The sequence below is a fragment of the Lacerta agilis genome, chromosome 4 (genome assembly GCF_009819535.1).
Source record: "Lacerta agilis isolate rLacAgi1 chromosome 4, rLacAgi1.pri, whole genome shotgun sequence".
Classification (NCBI taxonomy): domain Eukaryota; kingdom Metazoa; phylum Chordata; class Lepidosauria; order Squamata; family Lacertidae; genus Lacerta; species Lacerta agilis.
Genome location: NC_046315.1, coordinates 56324007 through 56338143, shown reverse-complemented (window position 1 = coordinate 56338143; position 14137 = coordinate 56324007). Strand labels below are relative to the sequence as shown.

Sequence of the window (14137 nt, the reverse complement as noted above, 5' to 3'; positions counted from 1 at the left end):
GTCTGTCAAACAGTACAGATACAGCGGCTTGCATAACTGTAGCATTAATATGGTTTTTTCATTTCAATTAACTTAATTTGGTAAATGCCATTTCCTGATCGTTGCTACCCACTTATTATTTGTGCATATTCAAAACCTGTTGAGTGCCTGACCTAGCCGTGCTCATGTGTTCAACATGCATCACCACACTCAGCGTGTGCACATTGAAGCCAGGGCTAGCCCAGGAATGTGACATGTGGGCGGGGCCAGAAGCACAACCCTACTGCTTCTTCAGTAGATTCACACCCTACATCCATGTAATGCATGAATGGAGTTTATGTATCACTCTTTTTGTCATATTCAGAAGCCATTACTTCATGATGGCATTGCAAATTTTTATACCCACTGAGTGAGTATAGGTGGGAACTTACCACGGTTTGCAAACAAGCATGTGGTGAACTGCCTGTTTTCCATATGGCGAACTGGCTGGTTGGCTACAAGAGAAAGCATTTCCCCCCAACTCTGATTCAGCAGGGGAGGGGCAAGGAAGCAACAATGTAGAGTTGGTGGGAAGGCTCCAGCAGTCGTATTTAATCTGCAGGCTAGAGGTTCCCAACCTCTGGGCTGTAGCATCTGAGAGGCTATAGCATCTGTGAGGACCACATCCCTGTTGCTCTGCCTTACATTTTACCAGTGTTTTATTTTACCAGTAGAAAGTAATGGTGATATTCTCACCACCCTCTGGAATGTTTGCATTTGGTGTAAGGTTACCCAAATTCACATATGGCTCATTTATATTTCAGAGATATAGAACACTTCAGCATTATGCCAGATCTGCTATACTGTATATTTCTCTCTCTGAGGATCAGGCCTCCCCTCATCCTTTTTCACATCTATAAAAAATGTCCCCATATCTAGCAAAACATGTCAGCATACTGGATACAAGTTCAAATGTCATTATACTGACCGTATAGCTATGGTTGAAGGGACGGGCCTTGGCACTGCACAAGATGCCTGTCGATTTTCCCACTAACATGGTCCAAAATAAGTAGCCCTTGTACCCTTGAAACCTGAAAACTCTTCCTCTGATTCTAACTATGTAATATTCATCTTTGGATTTAGAGAGAGTTTGATGCTTTCACTCTGGCTGGGATCCAAAGTGCTACTTTAGGTATGCCCAAGGGCTTGTACATACACAATACGATTTAAGACTCCCCCCCCACACACACACACACTCCTAATGCCAGACCCACCCATTCTGTATTAGTGATTGCATTTGAAAAGTCAGCCAGTTTCAAAAGAGACATGCCAGGGTGGGGGCTGGTGTTTGATGATGACTTCATGGTTGATTTCCCAGTTATCTGCAGAAAGCTCCTGCAGTTGTGAATGATCTACTTGTGCATCTCTTATGTATGGTTTATTTGTTTCATTGGTCAATGAGGATTTAATATGGTCGGCAATACTACAGAAGCATGGGTTAGGGAGCATGTGAACTGAAACTTTGGTTTTCTAGTACTTTGTGATGGAGAGTGTGCCACAACTACGGTACAGCTCAGGAAACCAAGGAGTTTTCTTTGTATGATGAACAGTGTAGTAATGCAGAACAATAGTTACAAATGTCACATTTTCTTATGTAAATATTATTAGTAGCTTTATTGCTGGTAAATACAGGCAGTTGCCCTGGCCAGGGAAACATGCAAGCTGGGTTACTTTCTACTGGCAGAAAAGTACTCTCAAGTAAAATTTGATTTCCTGAATTGTTATCATAGTTTTTAACCCTCTGCTAATCTATTACACTGTATTGCATATGGAGAACGTTTTGTGAATGCAAAGCAAGTGTCCTTGAAAGTAAGGCTCGTTTTCTGCCAAATCAGCATATAAATTAGGATTGTACACTAAATATTTGTATTAGTAAGCATCCTTAATCTGGATACAACTGAGAATCTGCTCTCATCCCCAAATAAACCAGACAAAGAGCCCCGAAGAACTCAAAAAGCACCACTAGAAATGGATGTAGTTAAAATATATGTCCTTTTGTATGCTCTTTCACACTACATATTACAGGTACAATGCAACACTACAATGTTACATGGCATGAGAATATTACTTTTCCTATCCTATATGTTGTACTCTTATTCCATATTAGAGAAAGGAGAAGGGTCCTAAACAGGAATGCTTTCACTTCGGCCTGAACAATCAAGGCTTTCTGGTCCATCCCTGTGAGCTTAGGATAAGCACAATGTGCTTAGGCCTTGTGGAGTGCATTTTTGCTGAATACCAAACAAAGACTTTCCCAGCCCCTCTCTTCTCAGTTAAAAATACCAGAGCCTGCTGTGGATGGTCAATAAATCTTTGAGTTTTCCTATTAAACCGAAGGATTCTGAAGGACAAAGTGAATGGGAAACTTCAAGATTGGAGTTAATTGTATGACTTTGCTTAAATTATTTAGGCACTGAATAAACATTATGGGTGGTTCTTTCACTTCAAAAAGTAGTTTGTCTTGTGTGCATGAGAGATTTGGCAATTGTCTAATCAATGAGTTGTCTTGGGGTTCTCACCTCTTCAAGAAAAGGAAATTCACAGACACATGGTCATCACTTTTGATGGCTGAAAACATCAGGTGATAATTTGTATATTTGAAATAGGCACAAATTATCAGACATCTACAAGAAAGGGGTTTCATATGACTCGTGACAGAATTTAAAACCAAATAATTGCAATGAGACAGTTTGTTCCTATTGAACAATATGGTGTCATGTGACCTACATTCATACATCTGCAATTCAGCCTTGAGACAGGCTACTACTGGGTATGCATTTTATCACATCAGAATCTGCAGTTGTAACTCCTTTTCTGTATTGTGGAATGTTTTAGCATCTTGCCAGAATAATCAAAGTAAAGGTATAGCAGCAGCAGCAGCAGCACACATGCACACCTTAATTTTTCAGTCTATGTATGTAACTAGAACACACTCTTTTCTCAGTTTACCACCTGCCACCTGGGGAGATAGGATTGAGCCTAACAAAATCGGGCCTCCAAATAAACCAGCTCATCTGTAAGGTGCTATTGGATAATTTATCTTTTTACTACCAACAGAAAGATTAAGAGACTCCCCTCCTCTTCTTTAGGAGGCCATGAAAAATTCCAAAGGAAGAGTCACTTCCCTAAACAACCTGGTTTGTACTGTATTGCCAAAATGTTACTGCCATGTTGGAACAGTGTTCCTGCACAGTGCTTTAAAATCACTGCTTTTTGCAGCAGTGTGCAGCATTTAAACTAGCTAAACTTCAATTTACAGCCAGGTCCTATGTATATTTACAGTACTAAGAAGAAAATCCCACCTACGGTAGTTGAATGAGGCGTACTCCCCCAAAATTCCAAAATAAGATATTCTGGTCCCATCTTATCTTATGCATGCTTATTCAGAAGTAAAAAAGCCACTGAGCATACTGGCAACTGCATCCTCAGGCTTCTGGCTCTTCCTCCAGGAAATTCTGAGCAGCACTTCAGCCACATAACAGCCTTGGGAAGTAAGTTAGGATAAAAGATAAAGTCTAGCTGAAAACCTGGGCTTAGTGTTTGAACTTGGATGGGACCGGAATATCCCACAGTGAAGCCCCACTGAAGCCAAGAAGCCACTTTTTTCCATCTCGCAGGAGGCAGGCACTAAACTGGCATATATGGAAATAAGACCCATTGATTTTAAATTAAATCTTATTTCCATCTGTGCCTGCTTGGACTTGGTGTTAACACCAGCCATCCCCGCAAGCCTTGCTTTCCGATATCTTTGCTCACAAGCGCATCGTCAACCGTGATGATATAGTATTCGACTTAAGCCTCCCCACCCCAAAGTTGGTGGGTGTCCCCCTCCCGCCCTTCTCCTTCTTCTCCTTTCCTTTCGCTCCTTTATCCAAAGGCTGCTCGGCTCTCTGTCATCTCTCTCCTGGTAATTGGCAGCAACATCTGACAAGGGATCAACCGTTGCTTGCAATCTGTTCAGTGACATTGCACACCTGGTCTTCGCATCCTCTCCCTCTCCCACTCCAGCTATTTATACCGCTCCGGCACCAGACGCGTCCGTGGCTCACAAGAGCAATAACTTTGGGCGCAACAAGGGCACCGCGAGTCATTTTTCTCTTAGCCAGCACTGTCTGTTCTGCTCTGCTGAGGACGACACAGGGCTCTTTCTCGGCGCTCGTAAGCAATGCCCAAAGAAATGCTCTCCCTTTGCACAGAAAGGAGTATGGAAAGGCGGCGGCGGCAGCAGCTGCCTCTCCGCAGTACACCTCCATACACCCCCTCTTGCTCCATACAACGCAAGGGTTCTCCCCACACACCTCGCCCCTTCCCACCCGTCGCCCTCGCCTTGTGCACAGCGAGCCGAGCTGTCTGCTCTTTTCCCCTAAGGTCTCGCGCCGGCAGGCAACAGCCCTCAGCTCTCTCTCGCGCAGCGCGCGGGACTGACTGATAGGGCGCCAGGAGGCAGGCAGCGCTTCTCCATTCGCAGCTAATGATCCCCGCCGGCACTTGGTCTGGAAAATGCGCGAAAGCTACACTCACGCCCCGCCCGGCGCCTACTCCCGCTATGAAATCCGATCCAAGTCCGGAGCCCTCGCTGCTTCCATTTTCAGCCAAGGCTGCTGAGGCCTGAGCCTTCCTTAGGAGGAAGTACAAATGAGCACGGTGGGATCGGGCCGGAAAGCTGCTTGACCCCTACGGCCAAGGAAAACAAGCGCTAGTGCAATGGGGAGGCTGAGAGGGCAACGCACCGACCGGGGAGTCCCGGGTTCAAGTGTCGCCTTGGCCCACCGTCCTTTAGCATCAAGCCCACTGTCTACTAGGCCGGGGCCCGGGCGGTTCAGAATACCTACCGACCGCATAAGTCTGCATCCTGGGGTGTCAACTTGAATAAAATATTAGGGGAGGGAGGTAATGTCCGCCCCACATCACAAGACACCGCGCACGCACACTATTTGAATGGCAAAGCCCATCAACTTGGGAAGTGGGGCACAAATATTTTACATCGGTCCCTAAGAGTTGGGTTCTATGGTTGCATAGGAAGCTCAGACTCTGAACACTCTAGAAGTCAATGCCAAGCACTGTTACTATAAAAGCGATAGAAATTAGTGGGACGTGCGCTTACTTCCGAGTCAACAGTCCATGTTTGTGTGATCCGATTATAAGCACGTTTACCGAGAGAAGCACCTCCTAGGGCATTTAGAGGTTGTAGGTCGATCCTATGCTTGTATAAGCGCGAAAGGAAAGCCTGGTGTTATGTCTCTGTCCTCTGCGCGTTTATTCGCCCGTCCCCCTGAGCTTGTTGTTGTTCAGTCGTTCAGTCGTGTCCGACTCTTCGTGACCCCATGGACCAGAGCACGCCAGGCACGCCTATCCTTCACTGCCTCCCGCAGTTTGGCCTGAGCTTAGTCATTTGAAATACAGGACAGCGAGCTGCCTTTCGGTGGCGACGAAGGCAGGAGGGGCAGGAGCACCCGGGCTCGCTGGCTATGGCAGCCAAACGCGCGAGGCAGCCAAGGGAAGCCACTTTTGCAAGCGATATATAATTAGCCGGAGCTGCGCTTTCTTCCTCTTCCTCTTTCCATGAGCTTTCACCTTCAGATTCTGAAGGGAAAAGAGAGGGAGACAACGAACGCCCTTATCAAGATGGGATGGGCTCACGGAGGGAGGTGAGTGAGAGGCGTCGCTTGGAAGCGGGCCAAGAGGAATTCCTGAAGGTTATTCAGGCTCCGGGCGGAATCCTGCTCTCGTTCTCCAACGCAAAAAGGAGGGAGGCAAACAAATAGCCGTCATCCTCATCACCCAGATAACAACAACCCAGATTACAGACTGCAGGCAGAATCCTTCCCCCACCCTCGCGTTTCTGCGTTTCCTTGGACAAGACGTCAACCGCGCGCTCTGCTCGCAAACTAGCTCGTTTTAAACAACGAGATGTTGGGCCACCTTTGCATCGTCTGCTTCTGTAAAGCAATGGTGGGGAACTTTTCGCCCTCCAGTTGCTGTTGGACTACAACTCCCATCCTCTTTGGCCGCTGGACATGCTTGTTGGGGCTGATGGGAGTTGTAGTTTAGCAACATCTCTGGAGACCCACAGGATCCCAGCCATTCTTACAGGAAGGCTAACTCGTTTCAATAGGTCGTATTTACGAAGAACGGTGGTCTTTAGAGTCCTAGTCTTGGACTTCTGTTTGGCAAACCCTGCTTACCTCAGTTTCGTTCTCCTATAAGAGAAGGCGGCAGTCCTAAACATACTGACTGGCTTTAGGTTTTAGCACGCTCTTTGTGGATCGAAGCCATAGCTTGCTGCGAAGTCCTTAAAACTTGTAAGGCGATGCCTGAAGCCAAGTGAAACCGGACCGACACTCGCTGCTAGGGTGGCAGACACCTGAGCCAGAGGTCTTTGCTAGCCCTGGTACTGGTCCTTGTCACAACGTGATGACTCGGAAGTGCCCCTCAACCCTCCCTGCTGTTCCCCACTGCTAACATAGCTGTCAACCCTCCCTGCTGTTTCCCAATGCTATAATAAGGGAATTTCCCGCAAAAAAGGGGAAAGGTTGACAGCTATGCCCTGAGTTCAGTGGCCCTCTCCGAAATCAGCTAGCATAGCGTAGGACAACCAAAAGCGCTGAGGGCTGGAGACGGCACTTTCCCCCACATCCCATACTCCATCTCTGAGGCCTATATCGACATGCTTTCCTAGCCATATACCATTTAATTTTCTCTGTCTGCCTCTCCCTCCCTCCTTTCCCAGCCCCCGATTCCCAGAGGCTTCCATGATGTGGTCGAGATTGCCCCTTAACAAAAGTATCCAAGCGGGGCGGGAGAGGCAGTTCGCACGCTGGCTCTGCTCCACTAAGTCTGCGCAGCCGGAGGAACCTTCAAGGACCGAGCCGCCACCCCTTTGATGTGCGACGCCGCCTGGAAGCGACAAAAGCCGAGCTCTCCTCTCCGCCCAGCCTCCTTTCAAAGGAAGGCGCTTAATTGTGCGGGCTCCTTGTTTGGGGAGGGAGCGGCAGGGAACTCCGCACAAAGTGGCGGCCAGCCGGAGCACGGCTACATCAAAGGTATTTATTTTGATTATCTCCTGGCTATTTTTGGCAAGAACTTTCCTCCTCTCTCGCTGCTTAAGTTTTGCCGGCAGAAGTGACTGTAACGATTCGTCTTTGTTCTCCACTGGATGTTTACGTTGCTCTTAGCATCACGTGCCTTTTGCTGGGACCACCAGCCCGCGGTTGCGCTGGCTTGATTTGGAGTTAATCCTGGAAGGGGAAGATGGGGGGGGGGGGGCGGCGGCGGCGGGTAACCCTGTTTTTATTAACTGTTTAGGTGTCAGTTAGTTTTTTTTGCGCCACTAGCTTCTTCTAACAGCTACTTCTCTAATGATGGGCTTGACTTTCCATTTGAAATGGTTCTCTTTACCTTACTGGAACAAACCCCCCGGATCATCAAGTGGCACGGAAATCTCATTCATGGACTTCCAGCTTTGTTATGCCTGCTTCCTGTTATCAAAACATGGAGCCAAACCCCAAAGATGGAACCATCTTGTACTGGTTGTTGACTAATCCGGGTTAACCACATTTCTGCTCACGATTCTAATCTGGGGTTATAATTCCTCGCGTAGAAGCATGAATGGGCAGAAAACACCCTAACAAATCTTGAATCATTCGACGGCTATTAGGATCAGTGGTCTGTAGGTGACTCTTATTCAGAATTTGCGGTGATCTTGGCATTGGACCTAAAAAAACTCCATTACGCTGCAGTTCTAAGTATAAGCTTTGTTATTGTTGTTCAGTCGTTCAGTCGTGTCCGACTCTTCGTGACCCCATGGACCAGAGCACGCCAGGCACGCCTATCCTTCACTGCCTCTCGCAGTTTGGCCAAACTCATGTTAGTAGCTTCGAGAACACTGTCCAACCACCTCATCCTCTGTCGTCCCCTTCTCCTTGTGCCCTCCATCTTTCCCAACATCAGGGTCTTTTCCAGGGAGTCTTCTCTTCTCATGAGGTGGCCAAAGTACTGGAGCCTCAACTTCAGGATCTGTCCTTCTAGTGAGCACTCAGGGCTGATTTCTTTGAGAATGGATAGGTTTGATCTTCTTGCAGTCCATGGGACTGCAAGAATAAGCTTACCTGAAAGTAACTCTCAGTTAAACCTATAAAGCAGAAGCAGGAACAAACCTGATTAAATTAGGCCTGTTGTGGGCGGCGGGGCGCCCCTAACAGTGCATCAACTGAAGCAGCTCTCCTTTGGTAGACTATATCCAATGAATTCCAGTAGGCTTTCCAAGTAAGCACACATGATGAGATGGGGTCGTCAGCCCTACAGAAATCAACGGAAGGAACTCGGTGTGGGCTTAGGGAATTTAGGGATGTCCTGATGGAGCCAGCCAAGTGGGGGAAGGCAAAGGTGGCCTTTCCTATCCCAGGAAGCAGCGACAGCCGCCGCCCCCCTTCCTGCTGGGGGTTGGCTCACGTTCTCCAGGAGGCTGGAAATACCTCCAAATTCGAAACAGCTGCTGGCCTTGCCGTGGTCTGCCTGCTAAAATATGCCGATCTCCTTTTAATCTGTTTCATATTCACAAATTAAGCACTTAGCCTAGGTAATAAATCATTAGCAGTTTACGAGACGAGGCTGAGACACACCAGTGGTGAAGGGAAGTTGGAGGTGGGGGAACCGATCCCCCTAAAAGCGCAGCAGCCGCGCCTGGAAAGCAGCGCTTGGCAACACGCTGCCTGCATTCTCTGGGGCGCAGAGCGCCCGAAGCACGTAGTGTTGGGGATGACGCCTTGCCAAAAACCACTTTCTCGAGTCCAGGGGGTGGAAGATGGGGACTTGGCCTAAAAAAAACCTCCGCGGCAAGCGGAAGAAACTCGAGGTCTGGTTGGAGACACAGCTTCCCCGCACCCCACCAAAGCCTCCTGCCTCCTCTGAGCAGGTTTGTTGTTCAGTCGTTCAGTCGTGTCCGACTCTTCGTGACCCCATGGACCAGAGCACGCCAGGCACGCCTATCCTTCACTGCCTCTCGCAGTTTGGCCAAACTCATGTTAGTAGCTTCAAGAACACTGTCCAACCATCTCATCCTCTGTCGTCCCCTTCTCCTTGTGCCCTCCATCTTTCCCAACATCAGGGTCTTTTCCAGGGAGTCTTCTCTTCTCATGAGGTGGCCAAAGTACTGGAGCCTCAACTTCAGGATCTGTCCTTCTAGTGAGCACTCAGGGCTGATTTCTTTGAGAATGGATAGGTTTGATCTTCTTGCAGTCCATGGGACTCTCAAGAGTCTCCTTCAGCACCATAATTCAAAAAAGCAGGTAGCGCCCAGTTTAGCTGCACCTGCAAACGCGGCTTCTCTGAGCAGGTAGCGCCCAGTTTAGCTGCACCTGCAAACGCGGCTTCTCTGCAAAGGATGACTCACTCGGAACAAGTAAGGCGCGGGCGCCCTCCCTTTCTCCCTTCCCTTTTTCTTTCTGGCTGCGAGTCTCCGTCTCCTTTCCAAGGGCAGCTCGCCCATTCCTGGGCCAAGCTCTCTCCGCAGCCAACCCCCCCCCCCCCACACACACACCGGGAGACACAAGACACCGGTAGGACTGGGTTTCAGTCAAGAGCGGGAAGGCAGGACTCTACACTGAAAATAATCGTGGAAGAGACCACCAGACAGCATTGGATCACATTTAAACAAGATAAACATTTTTACTAGCCTGCTTTAAAAAAAAAAAAAAAAAAGACCGGTAGCTCAGCCTGCTCACTGACGCCACAGCATAAAGCATGCTGAGGAAAGGAGGGGTAGCGTGGTGTGGGGGTGGGGATGGGGCTTGCACAGGGGCCACACAGGGAGCCTGGTCTGGCAACGTCAAAGTCCCACAACGTGCTTCCGGTGCCAGGACTCAATCCTCGGATACTGTATTTGAAACCATGCTTCTGAGCAAGCGCAGAGTGTTTTCGTCTCAGCGCTGAGCAGCCAGACCCCTCATTTCTGAATACTGTATTGGGATCTCCCAAGCTTAGTTAGCAGGAATAGCAAGTCCCATTGCGCCCAGGGAGACTTCCTAAAGGGAGACGGCATAATAAGCGGAAAAACACTTGTTGTTGCTGATAGGTACTCCTCTTCCTTCTTGGATGGGACTCAAGGCGGCTTACAGGTTCTTTGCGTGTTCGATCCCTGACATTGCCATTTAACTGGAACTCTGGTTCCGGGGGTGGAAAGATCCCTCTCTGCTTGAGGTCCTCTAGAGCCTTAAACTCTCGAAGGAGAGCAAGGATGGTGGACCGGTGACCCTCCAGTTGCTTTTGGGCTTCAGCCGTAGCCAGCATAACCAATGGTCAGAGATGATGGGAGCTGTAGCAGCGTCTGGAGGGTCACCGCGGAGTAGGCAAGGTTAATTCTAAACTAACGAATGCTCTGAACTAGGAGCTTCACGTATTGCATGTACTTCGAAGTAACTCTGTATTAAGATATGGCTTCGTTCTCTTGAAATAAATTTCTTCCGAAACTAGCGTGTCTTGTGAGGGTGAGGATGATGATGATGATGATGATGATTTGGAAAGGGTGGCGGTAATAAAAAGGAACTCATTCCAGGTCAGAGACGGCGGTCCCTCGAGCACGAGCCCCAGCACCCACCCCCAGTCCTGACGACAGTGACATTTAGCGGCCTGATTATGCACAGGAGGGGGAGGAGAGGCTGGCGGCCTGCCTGTCATTACATCCCTCCCTCCTCCTCCTCCTCCCCTGCCGAGGAGTCGGGGACTACAGGCTGGGAAGGGGAACCGGTTTTCTTCCGAGCCTTCTTCCCACCGCTCTGCTTCAGGTCCGCTGCAAGACTCGCCTCTGCTGCGCTCCTGCAAGTTCCCTCAACAGGAAAAGCCTGAGGATAGGATTTTCTCCGGGAGCCTCCCGCTTGACTCGTCTGTGGCCAGACATGAAACGGCTGCCTGCGAGCGCGCTGCAGCCAGGAAGAAAGCGAGACCAGGACGGCGCCGGAGTGCCATCCGCAAACGAGTTCAGCCGGAGTTCTTGCCCTAAAGGCGAGTCCTTCTCCTAGGCTTACAGAGCCGCTGGCACGTAATGAGTTACTTGGAACTCTTCCTATCAACCGCCTTGACCCTATGGACGTTTACTCAGATGCAAGCCTAGGGCTCATCCATAATGCCCTTTAACGTCGATAGCAAGCTTCCTGTACCTCTATTAATTTCCCGTGGTCCATATCATGTTCCCCTCCAGATGACTGGCTTCCCGCACTTTCCCGTCCCTCACTCTGGATTTTCTCATAGCCTTCTTTTCGGAGCATTCTTGGTATGAGAAAACGGATTCAGGGAGGGGAAAGTGTGGGAAGGCAGTGGTCTGGAGGGGGAAATGGTAGAGCGTCTACTATCCCTTACTCCCAGTTCGAGTCTATTTAGTGGGTTTTGCTCCAGTTTAAACGGGACTTTTCACTTCCGGCTCAAGGGGGCTGCCTGGTCGATCACTAAACACCTTACCTCGCAAGTAAGACTGCGGGTCTTTTGCCACTTTAGGTCCAAGGGCTGCTGCATGCAGAGGGAGCTGTTGCTTCCTGTGGGCCGAACTACTTAGCAAAATATCAGTGTGGGCCAATGCCCAAGTCTCAGGAAAGGCAGCGAGGCTGCACCCATGGGAAAGCAAAATATGGAGCGGGTGTGTGTGTGTTCTGCGCGCACGCCCAAAGCTTTGCTCCAGATGAGGCCGGGCACAATACTTTGATAAAGTCGCATTCAGTCTCCTGGCTTTGGAAGGAAGCTGCTATATATAGCCAAGATGGCTGGCCAGGACGTTGATGGGAAGGCCCGTCTCTTTCCACAATCGAGCCGATTTAAGGCAACACGTCATCCCGAACGCGCTTGCTTGGAAGGAAGCCCCAGCTATTTCAGCCTGGAGCTCGGCTGGAGTTCTGCTAGCTTCCTGCCTTCCAAGGGACTCTACTTAGTCTAAAAACGCGGGGGCCCCCTCCATTAATTGTAAAGGTGGGCGGACTCTTTGGATCCAGCTCAACTGAGGCGGATCGAGATGTCCGCTCAGGCAAAAAAGAAAAGAAAAAAGTTTGTGTGTCCAGGAGGCCTCTGGGAAACCTCTTATCCTTTCTACAAGCCCTGCTCACCCTCCCCTCGCACCATCAGGAAGGTGATCGATTTCCGTTGCCAATCCATAGGGATCTGCGATCTCGGACAGCACTAATTCCAGCAGGGAGCGAACGGAGGGCTGCGGACCGCGGTCACTCCTAATCATTATAACCCTCGCCTGCCAGGGTCATTTTTAAAGGGCACCAGGAGCCTGAAGTTCTATGCACACCGCCCAGCGAGTGAGACCCATTCAATTCTATGGGACTTACTTCCATGTAAACAATGGGTTGCGCTGTTCGGGTCTATCCTTACCCTGCTCCCCGAGGCTACCCAGGAAAAGGATTCCGAAAGAGGAAATTAACAGCTCCGATCCACAGCACCATTAAGACGAAATGAGGTGTGTGAAGTGACTCACTTCAGGTCGTAGTTCAGGATTGTTAGGAAAGACGTCGACTTATAAGGGGCTTGTGTTTGGTGTATATATATATACCACCAAACCTGATGGATTAGCTGATCGGATTTGCGGACGGGGCCTTCCTGTGAATAAGTAGGCTTTCGGCTTATTGGGGTTATGGATTTGAGCTGTTTTGGGTTTTCGGGGGCTCCATGACTAGTAAGGCTTTGAACGCGGAGGTGGCCAACATCAATCGCGGCGGCTCCGAAAACCTCGCTGTGGTGAAGCGAATGCAGCAGTAGGGCGATCCCGGACTCCAAACACTGAAGGGCGGGGGAGGTGCGGGAGGAGGAGAAGGAGGGAGGGGAGGGGAGGGGAGTGGGGGAGGGAGGGAAATGTAAGCGGGGAGGGACGGGGCCAAGGGAACGAGCGACTGCTGAGTGCATTAAAGAGAGCAACACCGACCTGGGAGCATCCGCCGCGTGCAATTGGAGGCGATTCCCTGGCGAGGAGGCGCTGTCAGAGGCTATTTATCTCTTGCCAGAGCTGAGGCTCCGGTTCCCACATCGGCCGCGTGTAACAATGGCAGCGATCAGCAGCCTTTCACGCGCTTCAGTGCCTGAATGGATTGCGGAAGGTGCCCGCGCTCCGCTCAGATGCCTGCTTGATTCATCCCCTCCGCTGCACAGTGACGATCGCCACGGCCGCTCTGCCCGAGGGACGCGCGCGGGAGGGGAGGGGAGAGGTGGTGGTCTGCCCCATTTGCCAACGGAACGTGCACCCCCCCACACACACACAGACGCACACCCCGCTCCACTTCGCCTTCCTTGCCTCCCTCAGCACCACCTGATTTTCCATTTGCAGGACTATGGCGTTCAGCCAGAAATGTCAGCGAGGACTGAAACTTGACACACAAATAGGAGCCCGAAGCAATTTCCTGCCTCCGCCTCCTCCCCTCCTCCCCTGGCTCTCTCTTTCTGGTCCAGCACACGCACCCCAAATGTCTCCATCTTGTCTTCTAAGTTCACTTTGAAATAGTTTGGCGCTATCTTATTTTCTCCTCTCTCCTCTTAAAATGCTTGTACAATCAAATAGATGTATTTTGCAGCCGGGTGAATTTTGTCACTGGAAATTCTCCCAGGGAAGGAAAGGCCTTCGGTGCGCTGGCCGGGAGCTGCTCCTCAAAGCCGGAGTAGCCGTAAGGGAGGGGGCTCACCTGCTGTTTACAGGTAACGAACCAAAACAGAAGAGAGGGCCTCGGCCCCTGAATGCACTTAAGTCTCTGAAGCAGAGAAGTGGGAGCCTACCACCGCCATCGCTCTGACCTGGGAGCACTGTTGGGTTGATCTAATTCGTCTCAAATTCCCTGATTGTACTCTGGCATTGAAAGAAAGAAAAGATGGGGAAGGAAGCTCAGGGCACCATTCGGAGGAACCTGAGCGCCAGTTAAACCTTGGGTGCCAAAGGCAGTGGAGGAGGAGAGATTCTGAAAGGCCCTTTCATAGGAAGCTGCCTTGCTCTGACCATTGGTTCATCATCTAGCTTAGTATTGTCAACTTCCGGACTGTAGCTGCTCTCCAGGGTTTCAGACAAGGAGTCTTTTCCTGCTCTGCCTGGACCTGAGACCTTCTGCATGCAAAGCAGATGCTCAGCCACTAAGCTGCAGCCCTTCCCTAA

At 50.0% G+C, this 14137-nt stretch overlaps 1 long non-coding RNA gene across 2 annotated transcripts in view; it reads right to left on the bottom strand.

Annotated features, from left to right (window-relative positions):
- Nucleotides 1–13293, bottom strand: part of LOC117045779 — a 57267-nt gene extending 43974 nt beyond the window's left edge. The window contains exon 1 of one of the 2 annotated variants that reach the window (XR_004426464.1): nucleotides 12926–13293. This is a non-coding gene — a long non-coding RNA (uncharacterized LOC117045779). The remainder of the gene's footprint in view (nucleotides 1–12925) is intronic. The other variant, XR_004426465.1, reaches the window with a different exon arrangement.
- Nucleotides 13294–14137: the final 844 nt, after the last annotated feature.